The 16,321-nt window shown below is 37.1% G+C and overlaps 1 protein-coding gene across 3 annotated transcripts in view; it reads right to left on the bottom strand.

The window, feature by feature from the left end:
* Window positions 1–16,321, bottom strand: part of ARL5B (ARF like GTPase 5B) — a 203,422-nt gene that overhangs the window by 102,326 nt on the left and 84,775 nt on the right. The window lies entirely within an intron of this gene.

The raw sequence follows: 16,321 nt of genomic DNA, 5'->3' as shown, positions 1-16,321 counted from the left end.
TCAGCATTAATTTTCAAAATATTGAGATAATTACTCTATTCAATATAAGCTTGAAAAAAACTTGAAATGAATAATAATGAAGTTAGAACATTTTATCTCTAAGACCTATCATTTCTAAAATATTACTTTACTAAACTAGAGAAAATAAAAATATTGTTCCTTTCTCTTGTATCATTGCAACTTTCTCAAAAGATTTTCTTCACAGCTACCAGATTCTGTTTTGTGTAATTTTGAGATCCATTCTGAACCAGAGATATAAGTTTCTAATGAGAACTGTTAAGAAATGATATATACTTTTCACAACCTAATCTTCTATTCAATGTGAAACATCTCAGGTTTCATTGCAATTCATTCCAAGTGCACCTTAGGTTATTCAATACCACCAAAACAAAATCTCCCTGGTTGTGTTTTGTGTTAATAAACTATTTTTCAGCTTGTAAAAACAGCTGAAACTAAATTTGATCCTGAACTATGTACTGGTTAAGGAAAAATTGGTAAAGAAACAATTTAAATATTAATGGATATATTACAATGCAATATTTAAAATCGAGTCAACTGTACCATGGAATTCCATTATCTGACAGTTCATACCAGGTTCCAAAATACATCCTGAGACTGGAAACAAGTTAAAATACTAACGAAAAAAATGTTTTAAGTCTTTAAAAATTCTATATCTAGCAGGAAAACAGTGAGTATTCAGATGGCAAAAATTAAATGAAGGCAGAAACCCAAAAAGGTAAGCAAAGAATTTAAAACAAATTGTTTCTTGTAAGAGGTCAATTTTTGAATTTAGGAACTTAAACTTCAGTTTCCAAGGCTTTTAAAAGATTTAGGAACAGAACAAGTTACACAGGCACACCCAAGAGAAGGAGTTTAATAGAAGGAAGGAAGAAAGAGAAGAAAATATAATAGTTGAAGGAAAAATAACTTTGATGTTTATAAAATGTATGGAAAACCCTTCTCCTCAGATCAAAAAAAATATTATAAATATCAAGTGGGATAAAGAAAGGGAACCCATTATCACAATGACACCAAAAAACAACAAAGAAAAATAGAAGTTAAAAATACAATTGCAGGGAAAAGTCAGAGCACCTTCTAAGGAATGACAATTACATTAACACCTGATTTATCATGTGCAACAATGGAACCCAGGTACAGTGGGATTATATGTAATGCAGAGAGAAAATAGATGTTAGCATTCTAAACCTAGTGAATAAATAATCAAATTCATTGAGGTGTAATATATTTTAAATAAATTGTATTAATTTTATTTGTACAGTTCAGTGAGTTTTGGTAGATGATCATACCCATGAACCACTCCATAGCCAATTGACAGAAAATTTCCATGATCCCAAAAGATGCCTCAGAACACCCCATTCTCCACCACTGATGCTGGACAACCACTGGTGTATATTTAAACTAGCATATCATTTTCAACTCTTTTTTAAAAAATATTTTTAGTTGTAGAGGGACACAATACCTATATTTTTAAAATTTATTTTTATGTGGTGCTGAGGATCACAAATATGAAACAAGAACTCCACCACCGAGCTACAACCCCAGCTCCATTTTCAACCCTTTTGTTACATGAATAGAAAAATATTATTTTGTGTGTGTGTCTGGATTTTTTTAATTACATTTTGTTTATCCATGGACAGACATTTAAGTGTTTTCCATTTGGAGGGTAATGTACCTATAGGTATAAGTCTGCACCCATGTTTTTATTTCATACTTTGAATGAAATTCCTGGATCATATGGTTAGGTGTATACCTTTCCTACTAATCAATACTTACATCAGGCACTGTTATTGTTTGGATATGAGGTGCCCCCGCCAAAGCGCTTGTGTTAATGCAGAAGTATTCACAGGCAAATGATTAGGTTATGAGAGCTGTGACCTAATCACCATTCTAGAACGAATGGACTAACTTGGTGGTAACTGTAGGGAGGTAAGACATGCCCTGGAAGCATGCTTCTTCCCTGTATCTTCTTCCCCTCGCTCTCTAGTTACTGACACCATCTTGAATTGTGGTGCACTCCTCCACCACGCCCTTCTGCCATGATGTTCTGCATTGCCTTGGGCCCAGAGTAATGGAGTTGGCCCACTGTGGACTTAATCTCTGAACCCATAAGCCAAAATAAATTATTCCTCCTCAAAGTTGATCTTGTGGGGTGCATAGTTTGGTCAGTGATGAAACCTAACATAGGCACTTTATAACAATCTTAGACCAAATGAAGGTACAAAAGGTGTACTTTCCCAAAGACCATACCATAGGTTAAAAAAAAAAACTTGCCAAAAATGCCAAATCCACAAATATCTGAAACCTTCCACCCTCATGGATTTATCATCCCCAGCTTTTTTTTTTAATATACCTGGAAACAATTGCCCCCATTCAGGTAGGATAAGTAACATGAAATGTGGTAATAAACTATCTCAGTTGCCTTAAGAAAAAAATCTTATTTTAAATTCATTTTACAAACCAATTGAGTGAGGAATTTATATGGCTACTTAGGAATCTGGATTACTTCCATCTAGTGGTTCCACCATGTCACAGGCTTTTAAACGTGTTACTGAATTTTCTGCATCCCTCTAGAATTTGTGGAAAGAGAAAGAATGGAGAATTGTAAGGGATTCTTATGGGCCAGGTATAACAGTGGGATTCATAACTTCTATAGGATTTATTCTTATAGCCAGACATAACTGCAAGGGAGCCTTGAAATTATCTGATAGTATGCTCAGGAGATAGACAAAATAGTTCTGGAAACACATAGCATACAATAAAACCACCCTGTTTAGAGGACAGCTCTAGAAATTTTGACAAGTACATATAGTTGTATAACCTTTGCTGCTATCAAGATAACAAAAACAAAAAATCCCTCCTATGTATACTTGATTCTTCTGGCCCTATTCCCACTCTCATCCCCTAGCAACTACAGATCTATATCCTGTCTTTTTAGCTTTGTCTCTTCCAAAAATATCACATAAATTAAATCACATATGTAGACTTTTGAGTCTGGATTCTTTTACTTAAATCAGTGTACTTGAGATTTAACCTTGTATTTCTATGTAAAACTTAAAACTTTTTTTTCCCTTTTTGTTGAGTTCAATTTTACGTGACACCAAAAGTCAAATTCATAAAGAAAAAAATTGATGCATTTGACTTCAAAATGAAGAACTTCTGCTCTTTGAAAGACACTAAACATATTTGCAAATTTATTTGGAAAAAGTCTTGAGTCCAAGATGCATAAATAGCTCTTTAAACACAATATTTTTAAATTATTTAATTAGTAAAATAATTGAACAAACACTGTACAGAAGAAGATATGCAGATGGGAGTAAGCACAGAAAAAGATCCTCAACATCAATTAGTCATGATGAAAATGAAAATTAAAGCCATAATGTGATATCACCACACATCTATTACCTATAATAGACATGATTTTTTAATTGACAAAATCAAGTGTTCAACAATATGTAGAACAACTGAGGCTTTCCTCAATTCCTCAAGTGGGGATGCAAAATGTATACCCATTCAATTTGGAAAAGAGTTCAACAGTTTCTTCAAATTTCCACAGACAATTACAATGCAACCTAGCAATTCTACTCCTTGGTATGTTCACAAGTAAAATAAATAGGTTCACATAAAAACCAGTATAAAAATGTTTACAGCAGCATTATTCATAACCACCAAAAAGTGGAAATAATTCAGCCGTCCCTTTACTACAGAAAGGATACACCAAAACTGTCATTATTCAATGCTAAATCAGGCAATGTATGGACACATACCCAGGGCTCCAAAGTTTGGTATATGAACAAGTCTATTTTATCTCATATCAAACTCTAATCTTTGTTCTACACTTTTGTTTTAGAAAGTAAAGTTTGCTATTTTGTTTCCATTTTCTCATTTCAATGAACTATCAGTTCTCCTCAAGGAAACAGTAGAGAGAGAAGAGAGCTGATATCCATTTGGCAAATATATGAGATTGAAATATCTACTAGGCTAAAAAAGATTGTGAGAAAGATTACTCCAAATGAGACAGTCATTGGCTCTGAACAATTTCAGCTGTGTCCTAGATTCCAAAAGCAAAGTCGATACTGAACACAATGCTTCTTCAAAAGCCCACGGAATGTCTTATTGACTATTGGGCTCTTATGATGCATATCCATTTCTCAACATTAGGCAAAAGTTGCACGTAATGTATTCTTTAGTAAAATAGGCCAATGACCATTTTAAAGACGATTTTATATATGAGCCTCTCAAATTTTATGCTAAGGTATAAACCTAAAACTAGTTGGTTTTAAGGAAATGCCTGTGAAATGTTATCTTTGTCACCCTTGAGATTTGATGTTATTCTCTGGTTCAGTCTAATTTTTTTATTGTTTATTGTTTTACATTTAATTTTTAATTGTGTTGTAACTATTATTAAGCCACCTCAATTTCATTCTCCCCAACCTACTTGCAGAAGACTGCATGATATGTTGAGAAGTGAAAACATGGTCACTGAGCTGTTATAAAAGTGTTGACAAGAACTATATCTAATGTGTTTACAGAATCCTGGGGAAGTTGGACAAAAAACTACAAAATAAATGAATAAATAAATAAATAAACAAACTAACCAAGTTCAAAAGACAAAGTAAGTGAGGCTGATGTAAGATGGAAGAATCTTAACCATACTCAATGCCCATGGTTCAAGGACACACACAGGGCCTGAGGAATCAGTTTTACATCCTAGAAGAAGTTTGCAAAGCAGAATGAGAGAGTTGGGGCCTGGGGCGGGGATGGGGTGGGATTCAGACCATCAACTGTTGCAAGAGACTGCAATTGAGAATCTCAGTGGTTAATATGACGCTCGAACACACAGGCACCCTGCCCAGGTAAGTAACATCAGCAACAGGCTACAAAGAAATACCATAAGCACAGCATTAAAGAGAAACTTGCATTAGCTCCAGAGTTCAGACTCTTAGGTGAGCATTCCAAGCCTGACAGTGCAGGCCTCAATTGGAATATGGAAAATGAATTGCAGTTTATATACAATTGCAAGGATAAGCAATCCCACCCCAGACAGGAAGAACTTAATACTGAGGGTGCCCTAGAGGAGGCGGAACTGAGCTGCAGAATGCCAGGTTCATCCACACCTGACTCTTAGAGTCTCAAAATTTTACATGGCCAGGAGCAATAGCTATTACAATAGCAATATTTATTATTACTACTTAGTTGTCAGCAAAAAGGACCCAGTTGATGCAAGTATTTACTTGGACTACATACATACTAAATAGCTCTCAGAAGATGTTTCCTAAAGCACTTCAGGCTTTTACTCACACTAAAAAAAAGTTCATATTTTAAAAGTATAGCATCTAGGGTACTTTGGACTCATATTTTATAATTAATTTTAACTTCTACAATGTAGTTGGAAACTAACTGCATGTTAATAGTTAAAAAAAAATGGGTCACATTTCTTAAGGCTGAAAACTTATTTGTTGAGGGCACAAGTTAAACAGCATAGTTTAACACACTATTTTGTATGCTTTTATTTATTTCTTGACACTTTTTTTTAACCTCTTTTAATTTATTTATTTACTTTTTTATGTGGCGCTGAGGATCAAACCCAGTGCCTCACATGTGCTAGGCAAGCGCTCTCCCTCTGAGCCACAACCTAGGCCCCTTTTGTCTGATTTTAAAAGTCAACTATACCAATTTAGGACTTATCCACAGATAAAACAGTAGATGTTTTCCTACCATGGTTAACTTTCTCTTAGAATGTATTAGGTCGGAGCTAAGGTTGTAGCCCAGTGGTAGAGCACTTGTCCCTGGATTTGATTCCCAGAATCACACTCACACACACACAAAAAAATGTATTGGGCAAAATTACACCAGTAGACATAAGCTAATATGCACTTACATTTTAGATATAAAAGTGTATTGGTGAAAGGGTAAAGTTTCTAAGCTGCAAAGCCTGAGTTAAAATGTAAAGGACCAGGCATTGTAAACCTGCTTCTAAAACTGCAAAGCATGGGTTAAATTCCTGAGGCAGTTAAGACAAGGCCCTACTGGGAATTTAGTTGATTTATGGCCTGGGGTCCTGTGCAACTCCTCACGTAAGCATTCAAGACCCTATGCAGCTTGTCACATAGACATTCAGGGTCCGAACCAATCAGTTTAAATGTAACCCCCTCCTTAGGAATGACCTATCACTCCAGCCAGCCCTGTTCCCGCCAATGAATGTACTAATCAAGTCTAAGAATTGTTGTTTGATTTTCCCGCGGTGTATGGTGATTTGTTAAAGGAGACTATGATGTATGCAAAGCCCCCGCCCTCCCCAAAAAGTGTACTTAAGCATTGTTCAACCCCTGCTCTGGGCTCTGGGCTGTTTTCCCTTCCTGAGTGAACCTAGAGCCTCAGTGCACTGAATTGGATCCTCAATAAAAATCCCCGTCTGCTTATTGCATGAAGCCAGTCTCTTGTGGTCTCTTCCTCCGACGTTTCGCTGGTCCCTTACATTGGCTCATACTATAAAAAATGAAATTAATTCTAAAGTGTACCTCTTTTCTCAAAAATGGTATTTGGAAATATCATCCAAAATAAAAACTCTTTTCTACTAGCTAAAATCATCAGAAAAGCAACTATATTACATTTTTAAGAGGTTTTATACCACAGGGTTAATGACAGTGTTTAAGGATAGTAAATTTTAAATTAAAATTAAAATCCTACTTCTTTCTAATACCTCAAACTTGGTGTGTCTTCTCTGGCAATTTACTTCTTTACTCTAAGACTCTAGGCTTTATTTTCCTACCAGTAAGATAAAAAAATATTTTTTAATTAATTTTTAAATTTGGTTAGTTTTTGGTGTAGGGGCTGATCCCAGGACTTTGCATATGCTAAACACACATTCTAACATTCTAACTTCCTTCAGCCCCAGGAAGAAAATATTATTACCTACCTCACAGCTAAGCAAGTTATCTAATCTCCATGAACTACAGATCCTCTGGCTGTAAGAAATGGGCTACATTTTAATTTTGTCCTCAGAACTCTTGTTAGACTGAAAGAAATGTGCTAAAATACATGAAATGCAATGCTCACTGTCCGCTGGAAGGAGGGACAATGACCCTTTCCAGGACTGGAAGGAAGAGGCAGGGCAGGAGAAAAAGGAAATGCAGGAAGGAGGAGGTAAGGGGTTGACAGAAGACAGGAGGCAAAAGGATCAAAGAGAAGGAAGGAATAACAAGGAGAGAGAAGGCAAGGGTGGAGGGAGATCCAAAAGCTTGGTGGTGGGAGAGAAGAGGGAAAGAGAATAGAGGGGGCGGCTGTCCTCTGCCCACTCCCTCTCCCACTGGAAGACCTCCTCCGCGCTCCTCTCTGAACTCTGCACACCCATGAGGATCCTCTCCCCTGCCATCGTGGTTCTCAGGGCTGGTTGCTCGTTGGAACAGCCAGTCATGTAATTGGCAGAGGCCTCCCCATGAGAGATTCTGATCTAAGCGGCCTGGATGGAGACTGGGCATCAGTACTGTGGAAAAGCTTTTCGGGTGACTCTAATGGGCAGCCAGGGTGAAGAACCACTGTCATCTTTAGCTCACCTGGAATGGCTCCTGACGTCAAGAGCCCTGGTCTGTGACCTGTACTTGGCAGCTGAATAGGCTGAGTTGAGATGATTTAAGAACTCAGACCCTGGAACCAAACAGCTGGTACTCAGTCCTGGCTCCACATTTAATAGCTGGGTGACCTCCGGAAAGTCCTTTAACCTTCTTGGGCCTGTTCCTCGGTCTGTAAAGCACAATGAATATAGAAGCACTATTTGTCTTAAGTGTTGTTTTGAAAACTAAATGAATCAATATTTGCTAAGTGCTTAGAAATGTGCCTGCCATCCAGAATGTGTAATAAAAGCATTTGTTAGATAAAGTGAAAAAAAAAGAAGTATATAAGTATCACAACTAAGCTATTTCTTATCATTGTGGAAATGGTAAACAATGAAATATATACATGATTGTTAACACAATTAGCCAATAGACTGATCTAGTCAATTCTCTTACCAAACAGAGTCTCAGGCTGTTGTACTAATTAGAATGTCACATTTGGAAATGACCTGATATATAGTATTCTTGACTTCATATCATTGAATGAATTTGTTGTGGAGATAAATGTCCAATAGGTAGGAATATACAAGTTCATTTTACCTCATTCAAATCTGAATGCAGGCGGGCATGTGAAGTCAAAACGTGGCTGGCCCTTGGCCTACTCTTTTTCTCATTGGTTTTCAGCTCAGGTCTTTTCCTTAAAAAAGCTTTATTTTGTATTGTATTGCTTCATCTCAGCCTCTCAAACCCTAGAGTACAACATTTCTAGAGATTTCTCCACAGCTATTATAATTTTTTCCACACAGAAGCAACTTCTCAGACCTTTGTTGCTGTTCTTCTGACAGATTCCTTATATCTCTTTCTTCTCCAGACACCAATGCTAAACTTGAGGGTGGATGATTTAAACATTTTTTTACTCATCTTTTTAACATCTGGTTGAAATTATCCAGTGCTGCCTTTTCAACAAAATTCTATTTGTGTCAGGCAATAACATAATCTGCAGGCTTAAGTACAACTTTCAGGCATTTAAAAATTAATGCTTAATTAAATACAAGATTTGCATTTAAAATTTATGCCAGCATGAAGGAGTAAAATATCAGAGTTCTGGTCCCGCTAGTCATTAAATTTCACAAATTTCCTGCTTTCCTACCTATAAAAGGCTTTATGCCAAAATCTAATTGTGTATGTGGATATGTACACATGTGCACACATATGCACAAAAGAGGTTATATATACAAAGGGAAGGTTGAAAATGATTTGGTTACCTATAAACTTCCAAATTGCTCTTGAAATATCCCAAATTATATCTCAAAATAAGTATTATAATAATATATGTCCCCACTCCCCCCCAAAAAAAGCCACTTGCAACCAGAAGGATTCATGTATTTAGCACCAATTACAGGACAGACTCAGGAAATGCTGCTTAATTAGATACTGTCCTGCCTTCAAGATTAGCTCACAGCTCCTCACAGACATGCTCTCTGGTGTTACCATGTATATTGAAAGGTTTGTAAGAATTATATACAAACCATGAGTGTCTTAGGAAGCAAGATGAGCCCTAATAAAGCACTTAACAATGTCTAGAATGCTCACAAAAATTTTTGCATGATTTTTCCACTAATGACCAAACACACTGATTTCAAGAGGATCTTCCAGTTAATTCTTTATCACCCCCCCATACACACACACACACACACACACACACACACACACACACACACTTATTCACGATGGATAAAAAGCACTCCACAGGTATTATGTTGCACTTCCAGAGAAGGAAGGACAAGTCTCACCTATGTCTGGTAGTAGACCTTCTAGGGCCAGGACTAGCAAGGTAGTCTGAGGTCCTCATCTTTCAATATGAACCTTCCAGTGAACCCCTATTCTCTGTCCATTTCTACCTCCTCCAACTATAGATGTCCCCTCCCTAAGATGTTACCTGAGGAGTGAGAAAGATTTGTTATGGGATAATCTGTGTCTCCTCAAATTCATCTGTTGAGGTCTTTATCCCCAATATGACTAGGGGCTTTTTTCTTTTTTAAAAAATTTTATCTGTTCTTTTTAGATATCCATGACAATAGATCATATTTTGATTATTATACATACATGTAGTATAACTTCCCAATCTTGTGGTTGTACATGGTATGAATTTACACTGGTCATGTATTCATATATGAACATAAGAAAGTATATCTGATTCATTCTACTGTCTTTCCCAATATGAATGCTTTTAGAGATAGGGTCTTCAAAGAAGTAAAGTTAAATGAGATCAGAAGGGTAGACCCTAATCCAGTAGGGTGCCCAGACATAGAGAAAAGGCCACATAAGGACAAGGAGATGACAGCTATCTGCAAGCCTAGGAGAAGCCTCAGGAAGATCAAACCAGCTGACTCCAGAACCATGAAAAACTAAATGTCTATCATTAAAGCCACAGTCTATGGTATTCTTTCATGGTCATCTTAGAAAACTAATATAGGACTTCATTAGGCTTTTGAGTCAGTGTTCTTTTGACAGATGCAAAGAGTCCACCCTCTCTGCCCACTGCCTTACTACCCATCTCCCTGGAAGCTGGTGTCTTCAGTTCTTTCAGAGTCCTGCAGAGTGTGTGGACAACCTTTACATCATTATCATCTTTCTGTGGGAAATTGGCTGTCACCCTTTTATTCTCTACTTAGTCCATTTCTATCTTCATTTCTTGTGATTTAGAGCTAAGCTACCCCTTGGTGTTATCAAAAGTGAAATTCAATTTTCTGTGTTTTATTCTTATGTTGGAGGTGACTTCCTAGAAGAGAAGGGGAAATTATATTTTACACTCTGACAACTTAAACCCAGAAGTTTTCTGAGGTTCCAGGTTTCTAACTCTTGGGGGGTGTTGGGGCAATGGCACACCCAGAGAGGCCATGGGGCTCTGCACCCCTCCACCATGCTTTTTTCTATGCATCTCCTCCATCTGGCTGTTGCTGAGCTGAATTCTTTGTAATAAACTGGAAATCTAAGAAGTAAACTTCTTTCTTGGGTTCTGTGAGTTGTCCTAAGAAAACATGGAAACCCAAAATGAATGGGTTGAAGGCATCTCTGATTTATAGCTAGTCAGTCAGAAACACAGGTGACAGCCTGAGATTTCTGCCTCCAGGTAGATTATGTCAGAACTGAGTTAAATTGTAGGATAATCAGCTGGTCAGTGTGTGGGGAGGCCCACACATTGGTGACAGAAATTATCTGTGTTGGTGTCAGAGAAGTGGGATTTACTAGAACAGCCTTGACTCACAGACACACAGTTCCTGAAGAGACAGGATAAAAAATGGAGGTAAGGAACCTCTTGCATTCTGGGTGGCCGTTGGGTCAACCACGGTGTAGAGCAGCCAATGTGCTGCAATCAAATGCTAAAGGTAAGTAGCAGTGGAATTTAGGTATGCCTTCAGTTCCTGGAAGCTGGTTCATGGGATGCATAAGGAAATACAACCTAACAAGAAAAAGGAAAAATCTCCATTCCCTTGATTATTGTTATCTATAATAGCTAAAATGAAAATAAAGTGCTATGTCAGACATCAATGCTAAACCAAGCTCAGATTTTAGTGACTCTGAGCTTCAACCATTGGCCTCAGAGCTACCCCCCAGGGGAAAAAGTATGTAGGAACAATAGAAAGCACTTCTAAGACCTCCCTCTAGTCACCATGTGAAGGCCAGGCAAAACCAAGAAAATACTAAAACCAGGGCATGTAGTAGGAAGGTATTTTTTCATTGTATAGGTGGGTACTGAAATCCGCTAAGGCCCAGACATACATAGACACAAATTCCTCAACTTGTCTTCCAGGAAAAGCCTCCAGTCCTTTCAACAATGATTCTTACCAATCTGGAAGCCAATTTGGAACTGGATTTCAAGAATGTACATGAGCAAAAGAAACCAGGTCAACTGGTCAATGATATCACAAGCTCAAAAATCCGTTTTGTGCACAAAATAACTCTCCCCAAGAGAAACATGCTCTTCGTTCTCATCTAACCTTTGAGGAGCTTTTCCTCTCTCTTCCTATGAATTCCCCTACTACCAATCAATGGGAAGCAGACTTGGACTTTTAGCTCCTGACCTCCTTGGGTTTGCAATAAACCTTTTTGTTTTTTGTTTTGCAAAAACCCAATGCCATAGTATTGGCTTCTATGCAGGTCATATAGAAAGCAAAGGTAGTGAGAGTATCATTGGTGTCCTGAGGAATCTTTACTAAAACAGATTGCCAGAATAATTAATTTAATGGCAGTATATTTGGTTTAAAATATTTCGGAGTAGAAAAGCACATTCAGATTGATACAGTACCCACAGCTCACTATGAAAAAAATCAGAGATGGACATACTTGTCTGTCCAAACAGCTTATTCCTGAGACAACATCCAGGCTGGTGGGCTGGATAAAAGCCACTGTAAAATCTGTTTACCTAAAGAAGGAAAACTGTTCATCTATCCCTAGAACTGCCAAATGGAACATTTCAAATGAAGTAACTAGTATGCTCCATTTGCAAGCCACATGGAATTGGCTTTATGGTAATGGGGATATTAACCCACTGGATATGCCTGCTACCCAGGTTTTGGTAAATGCTATGGTTAAGGGTGCTCCATTTTATAAAAAAACACCCTAAATAACCATACTGCTAAAACTGATGGAAAACCTGAAAAAATCTTCTAGTGTTGCTTTCTTTTATCACCAACTTAGAGGTCATATAGCTAAGTAGTACACTTCCATTAGCTTTGCTATAAATATCACCATTGACATACAGGTCACAGTGGCAAGGATTACCTAATTTGTCTTTCAGGGACCTGGAGGTAGCTTGAACCAGTTAAAACAACCCATTCTTCACTTGTGCTTGTACAAGTCTTTCCATGGTGATCTTTGGACATTGGACAGCCAATGTCACCTTCAGACCAGGCTAACACTGCTATTTTTGAACATGTGTCCTAGGAAGACCCCTGAAGTTTGAATACGCATGTGCAGATCAGCTATTGCTTCACTTTTCCTTACCTGCAATCACCTGCCCACTCACCTCAGGCCACCCTATTTCTTTATCCCATAGATAATACCCTTAAACCCCATCTGTGGGGAGGTGATTTGAGACTTGGGACTCCCTCCTCCTCATATTTGGCCACCTCATGGTAATTTTTCTTTTTTGTAAAAGTCCTCACATCAGTGTGTGGCATACAGGGCAGCGGGCAAAATGAGCCTCCTTTGTTATCATTGCTCCAAAACCCAGAGATAGTTCAGGAAGCTTTATGAAATTTGCTATTTCAACGTACCCTCAACGTCTTAGAGATTCTAATAAAAATAAGTTATTAACAAGAGAATGGAGAAAGGGGGTAAAGTCAAAGGAACTCTTTCCCAAAAGGATAGAATATTGCTTAAAGGTTATTAACAAATAAGGTGAGTAAAGCAAATATTGACAGGAGCAAAACAAATAGGAAAGAGAAAAAGAAAGAGACATAGGACTGACTATTCCCAGTGTGGTGGAATCTTTAGAGAGTTATTAAGAAATGGGGTGAATAACTAAAGTTTTGACACAGCAATAATACAAAAGGCTGGGTAAGCCAACAGATTTCTTGCTAGTCCCCTAACATTAAGGGACTCAAAACAACTCTTGTCTGTTTACTGAAGTTTGAAGAAAGTTTTCAATGAGAAACCTAACTTGCAGATCCCCTGGGTAGACAGGCAGATTAATCAAGATTTTTGAATTATTTCAAGATTTTTTAAAATAGTTCTCTACCATCCCTTTTATTAGACTGTTTTAACCTGAATTTACTTGATTCTTTGCTAAATTAAAGTTTCCAATGATTACTAATTTTTTTTTTAAATTTTGAAACATACTGCTTCAGAAACATACTGTTTCTCTATATGTTGCCCAGGCTGGCATGATAACAAAGTCTCCTTTGCTTTCACCCTTTCAAGAAAAATAATCTAGAGTACCGAATGACCAATCAGCTCCTTTTTTTCTTATTCTGTTTTCTAAAATTGCTCAAATTACTTTACAAAATCCAACTGTTCGGCCATGCCCCGGGGAGCACCTTTTCTAAATCTTTCCCAAATCACCAATAAAAGACAATGAAATCTTTAAATCTGTAGACATTCTGTGTTTTTTTCAAACAGGAGATAGGGTCTCTAGAGAGGGAATTAGCTAAAATGAGGTCACTGGGGTGAGTCCTAACTCAATAGAGCACAGGCACCCTTCACAAGGAAGGCCATGTGCAGATAAAGAAAGAGGAGAAAGAAGGTGGCCATCTGTAAGCAAAGAAGAGAGCCCTCAGAGGAAACCAGCACAATGACAGCTCCACCTCACACTTATGGACTCCAGAATTGTGAGATAATGAGTTCTGTTGTTCCAGTCTGAGGTTGTTGGCTATGGCAGACCTGGCCACCGCATATAATACCTAAACAAGGAAGTGTCTAGGAGGAAAGCATAGGGAATATCCTGAGTTTGAGGTTTCCTTTGTTAGATACTCTAAGATGCTTCTGTTCACGAATTTGGCTGACTTTCAAGACATTTTACCACCTGCATAGCTCCAACCCAAATCTAGAGGACACAAAGTTTAAAGAACTACCCCCACTGTCTTATACACCCATTCAGCAAGAGACAAGCCCAGCAGGCTCACATGTGAAAATACTCTCAGCACTCTTTGACAGCTCTTCTTGCCCAAATACCAGGCCAGGAGTTTGACGTAACAAATATTTAGCAAATATTTTCAACAATCCTCTGAACCAGACATTAACTTCCTCAATTTTAAGTGAAGCCTGCAATAGTCAAAATAAATGCTAAGACAGACGTTCAACTGAGCTCTAACGCCAATGCCCAACAGGGATTTCCATAAAACTTTGTTACCATAAAATAATCATTCCAAAGGACACTTCTGAAATTATGGAAATGACCCATTTGTTTTTGGAGCATAATTTGCTATTTCAAGTAGTTCTCAACTACATTGAAGAAGTGGCAAAGGGAACGGAACACACTAGAGTCGCAGTCAACACACAAAAACAATTTCCTTAGCTCTTTTTCTTCCTATGGTAGTGTGTACTACCTAAAATGTCACCATGTTCGGTGGGAGGAAACAGTCACAAAACATTGATTTGTAAAGTGCTTTTACAGATTATCATTTGGATGAGATTAACTACTGAAAAGCTTTCATAAAAATAGTATTCAGTAAAAACAAATTTTCAGAGTAATAAACAGTTTTACAATTTCATATCTCATACCCGCATTAATCCTCTTAGATCAGAAGGGGAGAGTGGCCCCCAGGAGTGATGCTTTTGATGTAGGAAAAAAATCTTTCAATTTGCTAAGGGTAAGAGAATTGCTTCTACAATTTTTGCTTCAAAGACAAAACCATTCATTTTTCCCTATTGCTTACCACGTAGCTTCTTTTCTATCAAACATTTAAAAGTATCATTTTATAATGCAGTGCCCTTTTCTTTGATCAGCTTACTTCTGACCATCTAATAAAGGAATAAAATGATACTTGAGGCATAATAAATGGTATTCATTTACTGATTAAAAAGACATCAATGTTCTGATTAAAAATAATTTAAATATGTGTGTTTATGTTTATAAAGTACAAAATCATAGTGGTTTAATAATAAATCATTTTGTCAGGCGTGGTGGCACACACCTGTAATCCTAGTGACTCGGGAGGCTGAGACAGGAGGATCCCAAGTTCAAAGCCAGCCTCAGCAACAGCAAGGCACTAGGCAACTCAAAGAAATACAAAAGAGGGCTGGGGATGTGGCTCAGTGGTCGAGTGTCCTTGAGTTCAATCCCCAGTACCTCCCCCCAAAAAACATAAAATCAAATAATAATAAATTTTGCAAGATTATCAAGTTTTTTATTTAAATTCTTCAAAATTACAATTGATAATATTAGAATGATTGCTCCTTTTGGGTTCCTCAGGACACATCATATCCTGCAAAATCTTGGGGAAGAGTAGGTAATCCACCTTTTTCAGAATACCTTCCTTTTTAGAATACCTGTGAATTTTGTCTGTTTGATTCCAAATATCATGAGCAAATTTCAGATATGAGGGGATCAGAGAATAAATCCATGAAGTTCACGCAGATATTTTTCAGGCATAACGTAAACCATTAGGAAGTCCTTTCACAGATTGAGCAAATTATTCTGAGTAAATTATTCCCAGCCTAAACAATGAGAAAACTATAACTTGAAGGGATTTCCTATCTCAAGACATTTTAAGGTTTTCAAATTTATGTAGAATTTTAATGTTTCTGAATGGATTCTAAGTCACCCTTGTTATTCCTGTCTTAAATCTGCTACTTTAAATTTAGTCAGAATAATACAGAAACCCAGGTCAGTAAGTACACAGTTTCTGTTCCACTTTGTCCCTACTTGTGGAGGTCAGCAGTTCCCATATAATACTGTACAAAAGTGGTAGCCACATTGAGAATAATGTTAGGGAAAAAAGTCTCTGATGTGAAAAAGATTCTTGAAATCTATTCAGAACATCATAACTGATAACATGACTTCATAATATTATCAAATTTGTAATGTGTAAGTAAGTTAGCATAGGCTCTCTAAGAACAAAATAAGGAGGTAAGACTAAGCCTAAAAATGCCACATTTTAAAATAATTTTTTTTTAAATTTTAAAAGTGCATACAAAAATAAATAAAAGTTCCCAAGGAACAAGAATTTTATGGTAAAATAGTTATTTGGCATGTGCAAAATTCTAGAATTTTTCATGAATGGCTCATGTGTATACCCATAAACACA

The sequence above is a fragment of the Spermophilus citellus genome (genome assembly GCF_964194105.1).
Source record: "Spermophilus citellus genome assembly, chromosome: 6".
NCBI lineage: Eukaryota > Metazoa > Chordata > Mammalia > Rodentia > Sciuridae > Spermophilus > Spermophilus citellus.
This window is presented reverse-complemented; position numbering and strand designations above follow the sequence as displayed.